At 40.9% G+C, this 16709-nt stretch overlaps 1 protein-coding gene across 4 annotated transcripts in view; it reads right to left on the bottom strand.

Annotated features, from left to right (window-relative positions):
• Positions 1–16709, bottom strand: part of LOC128886877 (pseudouridylate synthase RPUSD2-like) — a 198214-nt gene that overhangs the window by 45423 nt on the left and 136082 nt on the right. The gene's annotated exons all lie outside the window — the stretch shown is intronic.

Raw genomic sequence — 16709 nt, 5'->3', positions numbered from 1 at the left:
CTTTCAGCTATAACCGGTATATTCGAAAGGTAATAAATTAAATCTATGATTAACAAGTAGAGTACAAGGCCTTTGATTCAACTGAAACATTGCGTGATAGTAGGTTTAGACATTCCGATTACGAAAATATAGTAATTATAGGAGTAGAAGCTTAATAATTTTTGTTCATTTATGATCGAAGTTTCATTACTAATAATTATCATTTTTCTCCGACGATAGAAATTCACGCAACATGTCAACTACTATCTGTACGAAAATTTCCTTGAAGAGAATTTCCTTGCCTTTCATTTTGGTCATAACATAAAAAACATAAAAGTCATAAAAAATTTGCACGTATTACGTGCCAATGAAACGAAAGAAACTTTTGGGAAAATTTAATACTTTCTGCATTCAGGTACAGGCACAGTGTTAGGAATGACTTATTTACAACTAAAGTATAACCTCGAAAGCCATTGGCGTAGGAGTATGGACGCAGCTGAGTTTTAGAGGTTAAAGTATGCTGTTAAAGAAAAGAAAAGGCATTCGCAAAATGGCAGAAAAATTGTCTACGGGAGCAAGGATCTAATTTGTCGCATTCAATCGATACAAGAGAGGATAAGGAAGAAGACTACCGGAAGGGGAGACGAGAAAATCGACGGGAGGCGGATTGAACAAGCAAGGAGCGGAGAAAAGCGAAGGAAAAGGCGACTAGGGATTCCTCGAAATTCCATGGCAATCGTCCATGGAATTGCAGCGATCTGTGCAACCAAGAATTACCCGTGAAAACCAATCGGGTGCCTTTAGTCGATCGTTCGATCGAGGATTCCTGTTGAATTAAAAGGAAATCCTAACTACAAATTTGGCCAGTTTAAGGAAAATCTGTGAGTTTGCAAAGAAACGGAAGTGGATGATTACGAATACTGTAAGAAGAAGAAAAAGAAGAAGAAACTTATTTAGATTTATGCTCACCATCCCTTTGACATTTCTTTTCTCAAATTCAGCGAATTAGTACTCGTTACAACCTGTCTAAAATCCTCACGAAGATATCGTCTGCATTAATTACATCTCGTTCCGTTACGCTGGGACAAAGACCTCAAAGATAAAATAAGAGATAAATAAAAAAAAGGCGTGTACCAATTAGGGTGGCGTTCCTCGCGTGTGATAATTTCGGCGTCGAGGGCAACGCAAGAATGCGAGCAAATCGAGAGGGAGAGAGCTCGTGCCCAACGGGAACAATAGAGCAGACAGAGAACGAGACGAAAGAATGGGACGGGACGGATCGAAGAAATCGCGAGCGCGATTCCACCCCGCTAAGAGGCACGGGAGGGACACTTCTTAGCGGGAATAAAGCGTCAGCGGAGTGGTGGGGGAAGCTGCGCGACGCGAAGAAAGGGAGGCTTAGAGGGGACCAGAAACGCTCTCCACGTGGATCTGGATTACGCGGCGAGTGTGAAACGTGCCAAGAGGCGCGAAACCAACGACGAAGCGGAGTGGAGGGGATTCCGAAGGTTCTTCAAGAGATCGTCGGAAGGTACACCCCCAACGGAAGGCGGTGTGCAAAGGGAGGGAGGAAGTAGAAGAAGAGATCGTCGAGTAGACAATGCGTCGTCCTACGCGACGCGAGTTAAGCCTCCTCCGGAAACTTCGCCAGTTTCCTCGAGAAGGAGGAGCAGAGGAAGCGCTTTTCGTCCATCCGACTGTTCGGGAGACGTTTAAGCCTCGTTTTGGGTGGATTTTTGGCTGAAGAAATTCCATGGTAAACAAGCAAATGTGAGGATCGCGCGTGTGTGCACATCTTTCGATTTTGTTTTTTGTAGGTCATCCGGTAGAGCATCGATAACATTTGGAATCTTTCTGGTTTCTAAACAAATTTTTCATTATAAATATATACGTGTTCGAAGTTTATTCACGTATACGCGCGTAATGAAAGATTTATTTAGATGCAAATGGGTCAAGAGCAACCAAGTTCGATGAATTTTTTGTAATACATACGCCTGTTTACAGAAATATACGAGTCCCTCGTGACTCGAGTGGAGCATCCTTGGGAAACTTCGCCAGTTTCCTCGTGGAGGTGAGGAAGGGCTTTTCCTCCTGATCGACGCCAAAGGAGGTCTGGGGACGATTTTCCTGACGCTGGAACGAGCCTCCGTGCTCTCGCGAAATTCATTACTTGCGGCACGGGATTGGGGGGGGGGGGGGGGGAGTTGAGATCCTTCACAGCCGACTGTTGCGGCGAAACTGTTATTAATCGACGTGATTCCAGCCGGCACACGCCACAGTTTTCGTTCGACGCTGTTCCCGTGTATATTTCCCATCGTGGGATTCGGTGTTTTATGGGATCGTTTCGTTGGACGTATGCTCGTGGCCACGTTGGTCGAGGATACTTTGCGGAACCCTGTCGACGAGTAATTGAAACTCGAATAATCTGTATTGTTACTGGATAGTTTATTCCCCCATCAGGCATCAAAAATAGCTCGGGCTTCAGAAAATATTTCTGTACTTCCATTTATTTATACCCGAACCTCTTTGTTCACCTATACAATTTTCTTGTGAATTATATTCTTTGTGTAAATTAATAATAATCCAAAAATGTTCCACCACAATGCTCGCCAAAATCAATTATGAAAGAATACGTTTATGCTCTAGCAGCAACCAAATCTTACAATTTTCATTCTAATTCGGTCGTTGCGTTAACAAACTTTCCGTCGTGCCAGGTCCCATTCCCTGCATAGTGTTTTCAAACTCCAATTCAGTATCCGCCGAATAACAATTTGCCAAATTCCCATGCGATTAAAAACGACCCCAAGCGCCGAGACACGCTTGTCGTTTAAATTTTCATCGCTCCACCATCGCACGTCCGTAATTCACACCGATACCGCAACTGAATGGTATAGTTCAGTGTTCCTCAAACTTCCTATTCCAAAGAATCCCCTGAATGATGGACAATTTTGTACGGACCCGTCATGGTAGAATTAAACTATTATCTCTTCATATTATCAATTATAACGGGCTCTGTAAATTTCGATATATTTATCTAAATTTGTTCGTTATTTTGAAAAGTCTGAGGATTCCTGTTTGAGAAACACTGAGCATCGTCAATGAAATATGCCTGACAATGTGTAACCAGTTCCATACACTTAACCACACGAGCAACCCCCACGGCATTGTTTCGTTTTCAACCTTCCTCTCCGCCCCTATCTGCCCTTACTCCGTGGCGAATCCCTGAATTATGCATCGCCGACCTCCGATCCAAAAATCGCACAAAGCGATCCACAGTGGCAGAGCGGATTCCGAACGATTTGTGGGAAACTTTCCGCCAAGGAATTCCACCACCCTCTATCGATGAGATACGAGAACAAAACCGAGCAGGAGGAACAGGAAGGTTAGCGAGGGGACGGGAGGGACACCAACGAGGACAATTACCGCTCTGTGATCGTCGGATCGTGGTATCGCGGACGGATGCAGTGGCTCAGCAATTACTGCTCGCAGGGGCTGTTTGAGCTACGGTGAATTTTCATGGGAGTTTGTTACGTGGCTGCACGAGAGAATCCCTTTGGGATTCCAATGTATCGGATGTAGACGCGATAACGCAAATTTGGAACTTTTTGATTGCTTCGCGGCGAGAAATATCGTTTGACGGAGGATAGAGACTCTTATTGGTTTCCTTTTGCGATGAAATAGATAACTATCCGCTTTCAAGTAGTGTCATTCAAATTGATACTTGTGGTGATTTGTATAAAGATTAATCTTACCCCCCTCGGTGTCATTTTTATTTTTAGCCTGGTTTCGATACACTCACTAATTCAAAATCTCATTAAATTTAAATTCTAATGCATTGCACATAATTTACATTTGCGTTATACCTGCAAAATTGACATCGATAATAATCTAATCATCGGAATTTCAATCGTCCATCGGTTCATGTTTATTCGAGACCTGTAACATTCATCGGACATTTCGACTGGTATTTCCCAAGCGCAAATTTCTAATTTAATTTTTTAATTTAAGTTTCAGCTACTTTTATTCGACAATATTGTCCATACGCATAATTCATGGACACCCTTATCGAACGTTTTAATTGTTGATCGATAACGTCGCAGCAAGATGTACGCCATCAGGGACAACAAAGACTGGAGTATCTGGGAGTGGAATGCACACCTCTGAAGCAGGTATGCAATTAACACCCTTACATCCGAGACATTGTTAACACGCCTATCCTGATTACTTCGGCATGATAAATGACGAGACATATGAAGCGTCGTCGCGCGTCACGCGCCGAACTATTTCAATTTACGTGTGGAAATTTGCCGCAAAACAATTTGAAACAATTTTGCATCTGGGAAACGCCAATCGAAACGTCCAATGAATGTTACAGGTCTCGAATAAACATGAACTGGTGGACGATTGAAATTCCGATGATTAGATTATTATCGATGTCAATTTTGCTGGTGTAATGCAAATGTAAATTATGTACATTGCATTAGAATTTAAATTTAATGAGATTTTGAATTAGTGAGCGTATCGAAACATTACAGTAAAATAACACCGAGGAGAGTAAGGATTAATCTATGTAGTATTTGGAGGAAAAAGAATGCAAAGAACTTGTTGCAATCACAGGTAAGGGAGACTTTACAAATTTATGTTTTTCCAATTCATCTCACTTAGTAAATACATCCACTTATGTTATTATTATACTGCGGATTTGATGCGTTTATGATGTAAAATAATATAATAAATACAAACTAGACACAACCAAAAAGTGTGTGCACTATCGCAAAATGAAATAATATTATTATATTTATTTTAGAATACATTTAACATACTTTATGAATATCTTTTACGTGTTTCTCACATAACTGTACGTCATAAATACATAAAACCGTCAGTCTAGTTACTGTAAATAACTATGTACCGAGTGGTGCTACAAATTTAATCGAAACTGTATTTATACAATTCACGAAGACTCGGAGTATTAAAAATATACGTTTCATAACCTACATTTCAATTAATTACAATTATTATTTATCAATTATTCTAATTCAGGAGTTGGACAAACCAGTTTCACCTGACATTTCTAACGAAATTCTGCGCTAAATAAGTCATGCTTCTCGACCATTCAACACTTCCAGATATCAATTATGTACGAACCGTATTCCAGGTATAGGTTATCAGTGATCAATTCGCGGTATTCGTCGATCGAATCCGAAACGGGTGCGTGCGATCGTCTCGATTTCTTCCACTCCGTTCACGCAAATGGCCAGACATGCTTTACGATTTCTAACGAACCCCACTGCTCGGCCGCTGCGTTGGGAATTTTATTCCCTATCGATCGTCGACGCTCCCACGTCCCATAAAGAAAAAAGTATTACCCTCACGGGGGAAAAAATTACTCGACCCGTTTTCTTCCCTGCACTCCTCCTCTTTTTGTTTCGTTTCCATGGCCAGTCCATCTGTGTCTTTTAAAAATTAACTTTTATCGCAGCTCGTCGCTCGTCGCCAAAGGAACCGCGAAATATATTCCAAGAACTCGAGAATTTCAAGCGGCAACGTAACTTTTATCCTTCGAACAGCGTCCCTGAAAAGGACCAAGAGTCGCTGGACACTCCCTACTCTAGTTAGAATTTTTTAACAGCGACCTGCCTCCTCATCAATTTTTTAACCGTAGTCCTGGCAGTGAAGAGGCGAAGCACCAAAGTTTATTGTTTATTAAAATAGCTCCGGTGATTACTTTCAATTTAGCTGGCGAGGTTGTCGACTGAAGTTCGAAAGTCCTTTGAGACGATCTCCTTTCGGTAAGTCAAGATGAAAATGTTTGATGTAGTATTATGAACGTCATTACAGAGTAATATACTGTAAGTGGCCTAACATTTTTGCCCAGTACTTTATGTTAGAATGAAATTTGAAAAACCTTGTTTCAGCAATTTTCTACAATAATGATGTAAGCAACAAAAATTAGGGAAAGAATTAATGCCTTTCCTGGAAGTATAAATACGTGTCTGACTACGAACGGTCGTCTCCATTTTCTACTAAAGAAATACTGTTTGCCTTCTTTTATCGGGTTTAATTATTCTCTCCCTTGTTGTCCCACAGGTGGATTATTTATTCTGTCACCAATCGGTGCTCATTTAACATTGCATTTCACAATCGTAGGGGCGCAGCGTACCACTATAAACAGGCGTGTGTTTGCGAAGTGGAAGGAGGGCTGCGTTCAAACCCTATCGAAACGCCATCGCGGGCAAACCGATATCTTCTAAAACAAACTTGAGGGAACTCTTGGTACACTCGTGAGCACCACCGAGCCCAGTAATAAGTTTGATCCGTCGTAAAACTTTGTGCTTTCAGATGAACAGGTACTCGCGAGACTAGTCCATAAACGAGGCGAATTCAAGTGCACTTTTATTCTCGGGGCATTACTTACAAGAGAGCACTGCCAACAGTCAGACGCCTTTGAAATTCTATTAATAAGGAAGCTCGAACTTGTAAATATAAAGAAGGCGATTAGAGGCTTTTACGTGGGCAAATTATTTGTTTAATAAACTTTCAGTTTATTATCATTAAAAGTAAATGAAATAAAATTGAAATTAGGACTTTAGGATGACATTAAAATTGATATGAAATTAATTTTATGATGATGTATACTAATTTGCAAACAGAAGGCTACAGGGGAAGTTCAGAATTTTTATTATTTATTTAAATATTTAATTATTTAAATTTTATCATATTTGCGTCTACTACCAAATTCGAATAAATGATGAATACCAAAATAAATTGCGCAAACTTAAATAAGTGGTTAATGCTGAAACACTAATTAGTTCATGCGAGATGTGAAATACTAATTTCACTGCGTGTTCTTCTCGAGAAATTTTACTCCAAGGAGAAGCATTCATCATTCTAATTTTAACCTACGAGGAAGGTATCATTGCTATGGTAATTTTCCGCGTTTCTCTTTTATGCGGAGTTTATCGTACGAGTAACATATTTTACACTTTTTTCACAATTTTCGGAGGATTCTTGAATACAAGTATGTCTAGAAATTACCTATTAAAGGAGAAAGTAATATACTCCAAACAAAGATAAGGTCTGTTCAGCTACGGACTAATATCACTTAACGGCCTAACTCCCAAGTAGTGCAAGTCAACGTATGGTCAGACGAGACTGTCATAATAAAACTGATCACATTCTTATGTAAAATTTTGTTTGTTACAATAAATAGTAATAATTTGTGTCGAAAAGTTTATATACTAATTTTCTTGACGATACCCTTGAATATTAAATATTTATTACAAGATACTCTACTGTATTTTATTTCTTTTTTTAATACTGACAAGGGCAAAGTACACTTAATTTGCTTTACATTTTTACAAATTCAGGCTTATCTGGGTGTTAACAACAATTATAAATTACAATGGCGCATCGATCGCACGGCTGTCCCTTGTTAACTGACGTTAAATAATACCTGGCAAGATATCGCATTTCGCATTGTGAAAAATATTTCTTTATTTTCGCGTATAACGACACTTCAAAAGCTACAATTTATTACGGGCAGGCATTTCCCACGCTCGAATACCAAACTAAAGCGACCCACTGAATACGATGAAATTTAAACAAATGCGTTACTGCAGACGAGGTGCAAATTGCACAAACCCGTCCGTGCGAGTAACGTTTATTCAAATTACGTGGACACGCGAAAAGAAAATAAAACGAGGACTAGTTTCCGTCTGCCAATCGGCTTAACCAAGTAAAAAAATGGGAACAGGCCAAACGTGCTATTTATTAATCGTTACCGTCTAGGGACATTTACAGTCAGTCCCATAAGTATTCGTACCCTCGATGTCTATTGAAGAAAGTCTAAATTAAATGATAGGCTTCGTATTTCCAAATAAATTTTTCATCATAAATATATACACGTGTAAAGTTTATTCGTGTATGTAAATTTCCACTATAAATATATACATGCGTAATGTTTATTCGTGTACATATTTATAATAAAAAATGTATTTGGAAACATGAAACCTATCATTTAATTTAGACTTTCTTCGATAGAAAAGAGCCCATCGATACTTATGAGACCGACTGTAGGTCTGCTGATTAAATTCAAGACGAGAAATATATCGAAAATTTATACTTTTCCATAAATTCGATGAAAAAATTAATTTTTTTAGAAGGGAACCAGTGTTCTTTCTTTTCATGAATTGAATACTTAAATGTCATTCACAATAGCTTTCTATAACTTTGTATAAATATTTATACATCATCCGCAAAATCATATACAGAGCCGTATAAATTGGTTGGTTCTTTGTTTATTGATTATAAGGGTGCTTTTCAAGCATTCAAGTATGCTACCTCTAATGTTAGGACGCTCTTACCTTCACATTGTCGCGTGGTTTGAGTGAGCCTTTTTATCATTATATTCATTACATTTTTGCTTTATATTATTTTGCATTTGCTTAAATACTTCTTTCTGTTCTTTTCTGTATGTTTTGGTCTGTTGGCCATCCTATAGCTCGGGCACCTCGGGATCGCTAGACCCATACTGTAGCTACAATAATGCATAGCTACGGCCCCTGAGGTTCGTTTTAATTATTACAACCTGTGTTCTCGAAAATTATGGGTGATATCGATACAATTTTAAGATTGAAAATCTTTTTATTTTCGAATTTCTGGGAAAACAACTTGTAATAATTTAGGCGGCTTCCTTCGTATATTTCGCCATAAAGGAGTATTAGTTTCCCCAATGGTCTATAAATATTTTTAAATTTATTACTCAAACACTGCTCGTAATAGCCAGTCATAACTCTGCATATTTATTTTTCAGGTCGTTTGTCCACGAGGGATCGACGAAAATCGGTAAAACAGTCAGGTATCATTAATATCCTCGCGTCTTATCGTCGAACCAGGTTGGAAGAGTCCAGGACGAAGGCACGTTTTCGCAGCGTATCATTACTAGCAGTAGGACACTAAATCGCCCAGCGGTATTTGCCCCCCTCGGGCGTCTTGTACGCCCTGTGCCATCTCTAATCTTATCTTCCCACGAATTATACACGGCAGACAGAAGCCCACGAATTTACGCGGCTGGATATGGAGATTACGACGGATTCGCGTGAGTTTCGACGATGATCCGCGCGACAGCGTTGTTGTCGCAAGCGAAACTCTCGTTAGCGCGGTAGCGGGTGTCGTGAATTATTTTTATCATCACTGAACGACTTCATTACGCACGCGTTACGCAAATTAGAGTGAAATTTCGAAACAGCAATTTTATGAATCTTGTCCCTTCGTTTCGCTTTCTATGCTCCTATGCGACACGTTTTTCACGTACTTCGATTTGTATACTCTTTTCTCCTCGTTATAATGATTAAAGTGGTTGAAACGAAGATCGAAACAAATGAGAGAGGTGTGGCTAAAATGGCGTCCTAGGTACATAAACTCAATGACGAGAGCGTGTACTGGGTACTAATAGCTTGAGCTTTTTTTGCTCATTTTCCTGGTTCATTGAAAAGCTTAGCCATTATGTCAACGTGAAAGTGTAATTATTTATTTAATTAATTTTGGGCTTATGAACCAGCGATGGACCAGTGCCAAATGATCAAGCTCTGTCTCCTCGTAATAATCACTAGTTATTGAACACTCTGAATACCTATCTCCACCATCATCAGTGTCACAAAGCTAGCCTACTTAAGATCCACTAAAGATCCTACTAAACTCTGCTCTTCCCCCAATTTCAAGGACATTCCGTCTCAAGTCACCTGAACTACTAAAGTCCAACACCATCCCTTCTCCTCAAGAACTCTCTACCGTCCCAATGACAAAGGAAGATTGATCTACAACGAAGGTGCTCATCTAGAAGTATTGGCGCATTTCGAATAATCCCAAAACAGAGAAGGCGAGTCATGAAGACGGCCAAGCACAGAGGCAGGATTCGCAGGACAATTAAATCGATCGTCTGGTAAATCGGAGCTTCATACTGGTCGCATTGAACAGGCGGTTATCTGAGCCACGTTGATGCAACGTTCACGCTGGGGGGGGGGGCGGTTTCATAGGCGAGCGATCAACCCAGGTATTGCTGATACACATGTACACATAGAAGATAGGGGGGTGGAGCTTCTACGTGATTCAAATCTAGATCCGATCCTATCTCGAACCCTAGGAGCCAAGAGTACCCTATTGACCAGAGGTATCCTTGGCTCTCTCTCTCTCTCTCTCTCTCTCTCTCTCTCTCTCTCTCTCTCTCTCTCTCTCCCTCTCTCCCTCCCTTTCAGAGTCTGTCTCTCTCTTTCTTGGCTTTCCTTTTGAACAGACTTCGTCTGGGGAGCCTTCCTCGTGACCTGAAAATAGGAGAAGCTTTCGAGTCAGCAGGTGGCCACAGACCCTCGTATTTTTTGAATGCCCAGACGTTGTTGATCTACCTCGTTCTTTTCTGCGTTGCGCATGGGAGGGCTCCTTCTTCTTTGGGAGCCGCTCGTGGAGCCTTGAGGAAAGAGGATGAAAAGGTATCCTGATGATTCTTAGAGTGCTTTGCCCGATCGAGACGGGAATTGGAGTCTGTTAAAACTGTGTAGAGAATTGAACCGGGACAGCGATGAAACATTAGACAGCTAATTTTAGTCTTCAGGATCTTGGTACTAACTTTCCAGAGATCAAATTTAATCCTGTGTCGATGTAAATTTTGGTGCAAATGTTTTTGAAGAAGACACTTTTGTAGGGCGATATTTTATTATACTTTAATCGATACAAAATTAGTTCGTAATTCTTGAGCTTAGATTAATATTCACATTCATTGATTTCTTCGTCTTTAAAATTGACAGATCATTGATGATGAATTAAAAATTGATCTTCGCTTGATTTCAGATTTTTTAAACCAACGATTAAGTGGAATTTGATTCTCATTCATTGATTTATTAGATTCTTAATTGATGGTCAATTAAAATATTCTTATGACGTCGGATACTGTGTTTTTATTATGCACTTTCAATATGAATCGCCATTCTAGTTTTGTCTGGTTCTTTCCTTGGATTTATTGATCCGCAGGATTCACGAACGGACGGTTCGCTTAATTCGTGGTTTATCTACTCGCACTCAATCTGACTTGAAAACCGTGTCGTTAGTGTATCTTTTTATCTGCCCTGCGGGAAGGATTCGCCACGGCCGTTATTACTTTCTCTGTAACCGGAGTACAATGATGTAGAGAAAAACTCTTTCTTTCGACTGTATTTTGTTATTAAAGTGGAACAAGTGGGTGAGCACCAGCGGGCTGCCACACGTCTGAAAAAAGTGTGACGGGTGGTGTGTGGTCATAGATGTACAGGGTGTCCCGTCAATTGGTCGACATTTTCACCAAGAAATCATTAATTTAACAAACATTTCAAACATTTCCAAACTTATTATTTTCGAAAATGAAGCGTCATATGAAAAAATTTTATTCAACATTTTCGATTCAATTTTTCGCGTAGAATCATCCCCTACTCGCTTGTATCGCCAGTTACGAGACACCCCGTATATCCTATCATTAATATTAATCAATACTCGTTTATCATTTTCTACTATTTCATAGAGCGTTGATCAAGAAAAGAAAAAGCAAATGACAAATAAAAATGTTCGTCACACCCCGTAGACAAAAAACAGACGAATCTCGTCGAATTCAGGTTTCCTGTTCCCCTTTCTTCGTCACTCTTCTCGGTGTTTTTCTTCGTCGATTTTGCGTCGTCAAACGACTCTCGAAGTCCGGAAAAATATTTCTCCTCCGCCTTTCTCGTCCTCCATTCCCCCCACTCCGTTTCCCTTTGCAGTTTTATTGTGCTCTCGGAAACTCCCAGGCTATCGCTGTCGTCGTTACCCGCCGTCTTCATTCGAGAAGTCAAGTCCTCCTCGGGCGACCGGAGACAATCCATTGACTTTGCGGCCAGTTTTCATAGGATGTTCGCTGATTCGTCGACGGCTTTACATTCCGGACGATTTCCCGATTTCTCCCCTTTGACGATCAGCTTGATTCCCCTATGTGGGAAAGCGATTCATCCGGCGAGTTATGGCTCTTCTATCGCAGTGCTTCCCAACCCTTTAGTCTATACTTCGTTTTATATCGTGTTATATCACCGTATCTGTCGCTTTCACCGGTTCCATTAATTTCATCAATTTTGCCAACTTTATCAATTTCATAAATTCTGCCAATTTTATCAATGCCACCATTTCAATTAATTATGTCAATTTTTTCGAGTATACCATTGCATCGATGCTGATAATTTTGTCTATTTTTATAGTATTAACGATTCAATCAATTTCGTAAATTTCACCATCTCTAACCCTTTACCACCATCAATTTATTTTCTTCTTTCATTCGCAATGTTTTTCGACAGCAGTCGCATCACACCTGTTGGGAAGCACTGACTCCACGGGGACGCTGAGTCGCCTCCTCTGTGCTCAATTTCAATGAATCTTCTCTCTCTCTCATGAGCAATTGTCTCTAAACGATCACTCTACGTGAAAGTATCCTTGTTTTCATAGAGTCTGTCGATTGCTTCCCCGTCCTATTTAAATGACAGGAGCTATTTCTCAAAGAGAAGACTTCCGAGCGACAATGAAAAAACATACAGCTGAATCGAGTTAAACTGTGATCTGTACGTGTAACTAACTCGAATGACAATGAATGTATAGAACAACCTAATCAGTAGCACTTCTTGGCAAAATTCACAGGCTCCTCTCTAACCCTAAATACATTTGTACCCAGACTACAATTTATGAGAACAGTCTGTCAAACTACTAAGTCTAAGAACTCAGAAGTTTCAAATCCCTGACGTCTTAAACCCCGCTCCAGAGTACCGCTACCACAAAGAACGTCCCCCAGCCAAAGAAGCCCATCTCACCAAACCTCAAAGTGACCGTGGCATTTGCTAATCTGTGAAAGGTCCACTGCAATCAAGGAGGATCACTTTTGTCGAGTCTCAGATGGTCAGAACTAGAGTAAGCGGACCTGACACTCCCACTTCATCTAATCACGAAATGATAGAAAATATTCAAGGTGTCCCTCGTTCTACGATAGTGAAGATACAGCAGCTTTGTCAATAGCACCGCCTCAGTACGCCCAAATCCTCACCTACCCAGACCACGACCTACGAGAACACTCTATCGAACTACTAAGTCTAAGAACTCAAAAGTCTCAAATCCCTGAAGTTCGAGCTCCTGCTCCAGAGCACCGATGCAACAATTAACGTTCTCCAGCCAAAGTAGCCCTTCTCCCTGAACCTCAAAGTAGCAGCGACGTTCGCTAATCTCCGAGAGATCCACTCCAACCATAAAATCGCGAATTGACAACGGGAACAATGTCGCGGTGAGACCTGCCAAGGGAAGGAGATCGCAGGGGCGTTCGTGTCAGAAGTATCCCGGTAATGGAATGCGTTTCTCGCGTTAAGGCTACGTCCATGGAGTGGGGTGAGGGTAGGTGGATGCAGGGGAGGCACATCGGTGGGCGTGTGTCTTTCGAGTGGCATTAATAGGTCTTTGTTTCGTCGGAGGAGGAACCGAAGGATGCCCCGGCAGCACGTCGTCATCCGCGCGCGAGTCTATTATTCGAATGTGGAGCAGATATCGGTTGTCGATATGCTCGTGGGTCTAAATATTCGATCGATTCCTCTGCCCCCTCGCCCCCTACCAAACCACCGACACCGCGATTCTCGTCTCCCACTCGTTCGCGAAACCTCCTCGACGGCACACTTGCTCCGCGAGACTCGGTCCTTACGTGCTTCGGGCACCACCTTTCCTTTCGACTACGCCAAACCGGTCCTGTTATCGCGACCGCGACTGCAACTTGCAATAATGAACTTCAATGGAATCGATGACTGGCCAACGACTCGAATTTCGTCAACTTCGGGGAGCAATTCAGTGGTGGGTAAGGGGGGTTACTTGATTTCAGCGATAGGTATCCGAGGTAAAGGAAACAAAGACTGTGGGTGGATTTTTTTTTATGAATTTGATCGTAATGTTGAGAATGCATTGGAGGCTGAAGCGTGGTAATGGTTATGATGAGGTTTACCAGGACGCTTTTGAAGCAAAGATCAAATTCGAAAGTATGTATCAACTATGTAGTACATGGAATTTTTAAAAGCGAATTTTCTAGAAATTCTGATATTGAATCGGAGTTTTTCGTTTGAAATGAGACAATTGTTTTTTATTGTTTTTGACGTATAAAATTCTCAAATATATACATGCTGTTTGTTAACAGGTGTGATGCGACACACTGCTGTCGATAAACATTGACAATAAATTGAAGAAACTGATGGAATTAATGAAATTACTCAAATTGAAGCGTTGGTAACATTGATGAAATTGTTAGAGTTGACGTATTTAATGGAATTAATAAAATGGTAAACGTGTTAAAATTGGCCGGATCGATGGGATTGGTGAAATAGATTTTGAAATTAAGTTAAAATTTCATCGATCCTGCCAATTTTAACAAGCTTTCGTCAGTTTTACCAATTTCATCAGTTCCATTAATTTCACAAATATTGCCAACTTCATCGATTCCATCGTCACGTATATGCCACAAAAAATGACGCCTGGAATTTCCTTTGCTGGAATTTTCCGATCCCTGATAATAATTTCCATTGTACGTCACCAAGACGCGTCGAAGGGAGAGTGAGTCGTTTTAATTACGTATCGGCGTTAATTAAAAACCGACGTGTCGATGACTATCCCGCGTCGCTCCATTATTCGGTGCGGTGGATCGATTCAGCTGGTGCGTTGCGGAGCGTTGTCGAGCGGAAACAGATGCTCGCCACGACGCGAGACACGCGCTGGATATTAGAAAGCGAGCCGGTTTAAATTAATATCGCGATGGGAAAGGGCCGCGACGAGCCGATTTATCGAGTGTCGATACGTCCTGTAATTAAAGTACGCCCCCGCGGCGACGTCGTTCTGTGTATCTACGTCGCGGTGAGCACATTATCGACGTCAACCGTGAATCATTTGACGGACAAACGCAGCTGACTGACTCTGAGCTTGGCTCGTTAGCAACATTTATCCCTCGATATCGAAAGCTTACCGAGGAGAGCTCGAAGCGGTTAACGATACGGCTGGTGTAGTTTTTGGGATGCTAGTTGCGTTTGGAGAGAGTTCGTTGTTCCATACAAACTGTTACCTTTACTCGAATTTCAGAATCCAAGATTCGAATTTTATGAACAAATCTGTGGAAGAAGGTAAGGTTCTTAAGGGATAGAGTAAACTGACGATTTTGTAATTTGAAAAAAAAAAATTAAGCAAGACCAAAGGTGGAGACGTAAACAAAGGTGGTGGCATCAGATAAACCACCTTGTGTATTGAAAAATATAGCATTTATTCCACTGCTAGTAAAGTAATAAAATTAATACCATACACACGAACCTGAAAAAACAATTCTGCATTTCTCATTTACTCTGTATGTAGATAATTACGTCATTTGATGAAGAGGGTCTGAATTGCGATAAAAAAAAAAAATTGTACAAAGCTGCAAAGCTCTCAGGGCTATTATACGGATGAATATGAAAAGAAGGAAAAACTCGAGGCCACAGGGTAGGTCGATGAAAGGGAGAACATCGGGAAAAAAGCTTCTTTTGTCTGGCTCTGTCGCGTCCCTTTTTCCCTATTCGATAGCGCTGCCATTGCCACGCGCGCTAACCGCGCCAGCTAACCCGGCCGAAGGTGGAGAATCCTCGTTGGATTATTGCTCGGATCGCGCCCATTCGCGGGATTATCCACGATTACCTCGGAACAGTGCTGGCAAGCCTGCAGTTACCGGTGTAAGATCGACGCGAACGCGGATGAAACGATCAATGGCATTCGCCCATCTTCTTCTCTCTAACCATCCGTTTCGCCCGACACCTTTCCACTGGAAAGTGAAGTCAAATCGAAATGGAAATATGCAACCAGTCACGGAACCACTCGCGTTCCCCGTCTTCGAGTTGTATACGGTTTTTAGACAATTTTTTGTAGGATTCTCATCGATAAATGATGAGCTGAGTGAAACAATTTTATTTACAGTTGTCTCTAGTCAATGTATTAAGTCGCTTGAAAAAGAAATAAAAGGCTTGACTAATAGTCTGGTATCGATAAGATAACACAGATAAAACAACCATTGCTAGCAACGCTGTAAAACAACAATGCTTAGATAAACTATTGAATATTTCTATCTTTCATCACACCGTTTGCAAAAATCAACGAAATAAATTAACATACTCGATACATCCAATTTCTACTACTATATTGTGTTTTTCTTATACTCGATTCTTTCTCAAAAAAAAAATGTGCAGATCAATTAAAATCCTAAATAATATAATTCACATAATTAAGTTTAAGATTAAATATCGAAAACCCGTGTGAAAACGTTAATGCAGTCAAAGTGCGTCGTGGGAGTCATTTGAGCCAGCTTGTTTCTCGGAACAGCGTGCGCGATTAATGGCTCGCGCTCGGATTTATGATCGTTGATTGATCATTGAACGATACCTGGGAGTCGTTCGTTACGCGGTTAATGAGGCGATGGGACACGGGCTTTCGACCTGGGGAATTGAGAAGTCCGATGGGAGGTGGGACACGGTAACCTGATTCGCTGTTAAACGTGCCTGGACCGTTTCGCGGATTTGGCAACGTATCGTGCCAGTGTGGATTTGTTGTGCACTGAACGCAAAAGCTGTTTGCCGATTTATTAACCTCAAATTATGAGTATAATTTTATGGACACCCCACGTTTTGAAACGTAAATTGAAACGAAGT

The sequence above is a fragment of the Hylaeus anthracinus genome, unplaced genomic scaffold (assembly GCF_026225885.1).
Source record: "Hylaeus anthracinus isolate JK02 unplaced genomic scaffold, UHH_iyHylAnth1.0_haploid 11985, whole genome shotgun sequence".
Taxonomy (NCBI): Eukaryota; Metazoa; Arthropoda; class Insecta; order Hymenoptera; family Colletidae; genus Hylaeus; species Hylaeus anthracinus.
This window is presented reverse-complemented; position numbering and strand designations above follow the sequence as displayed.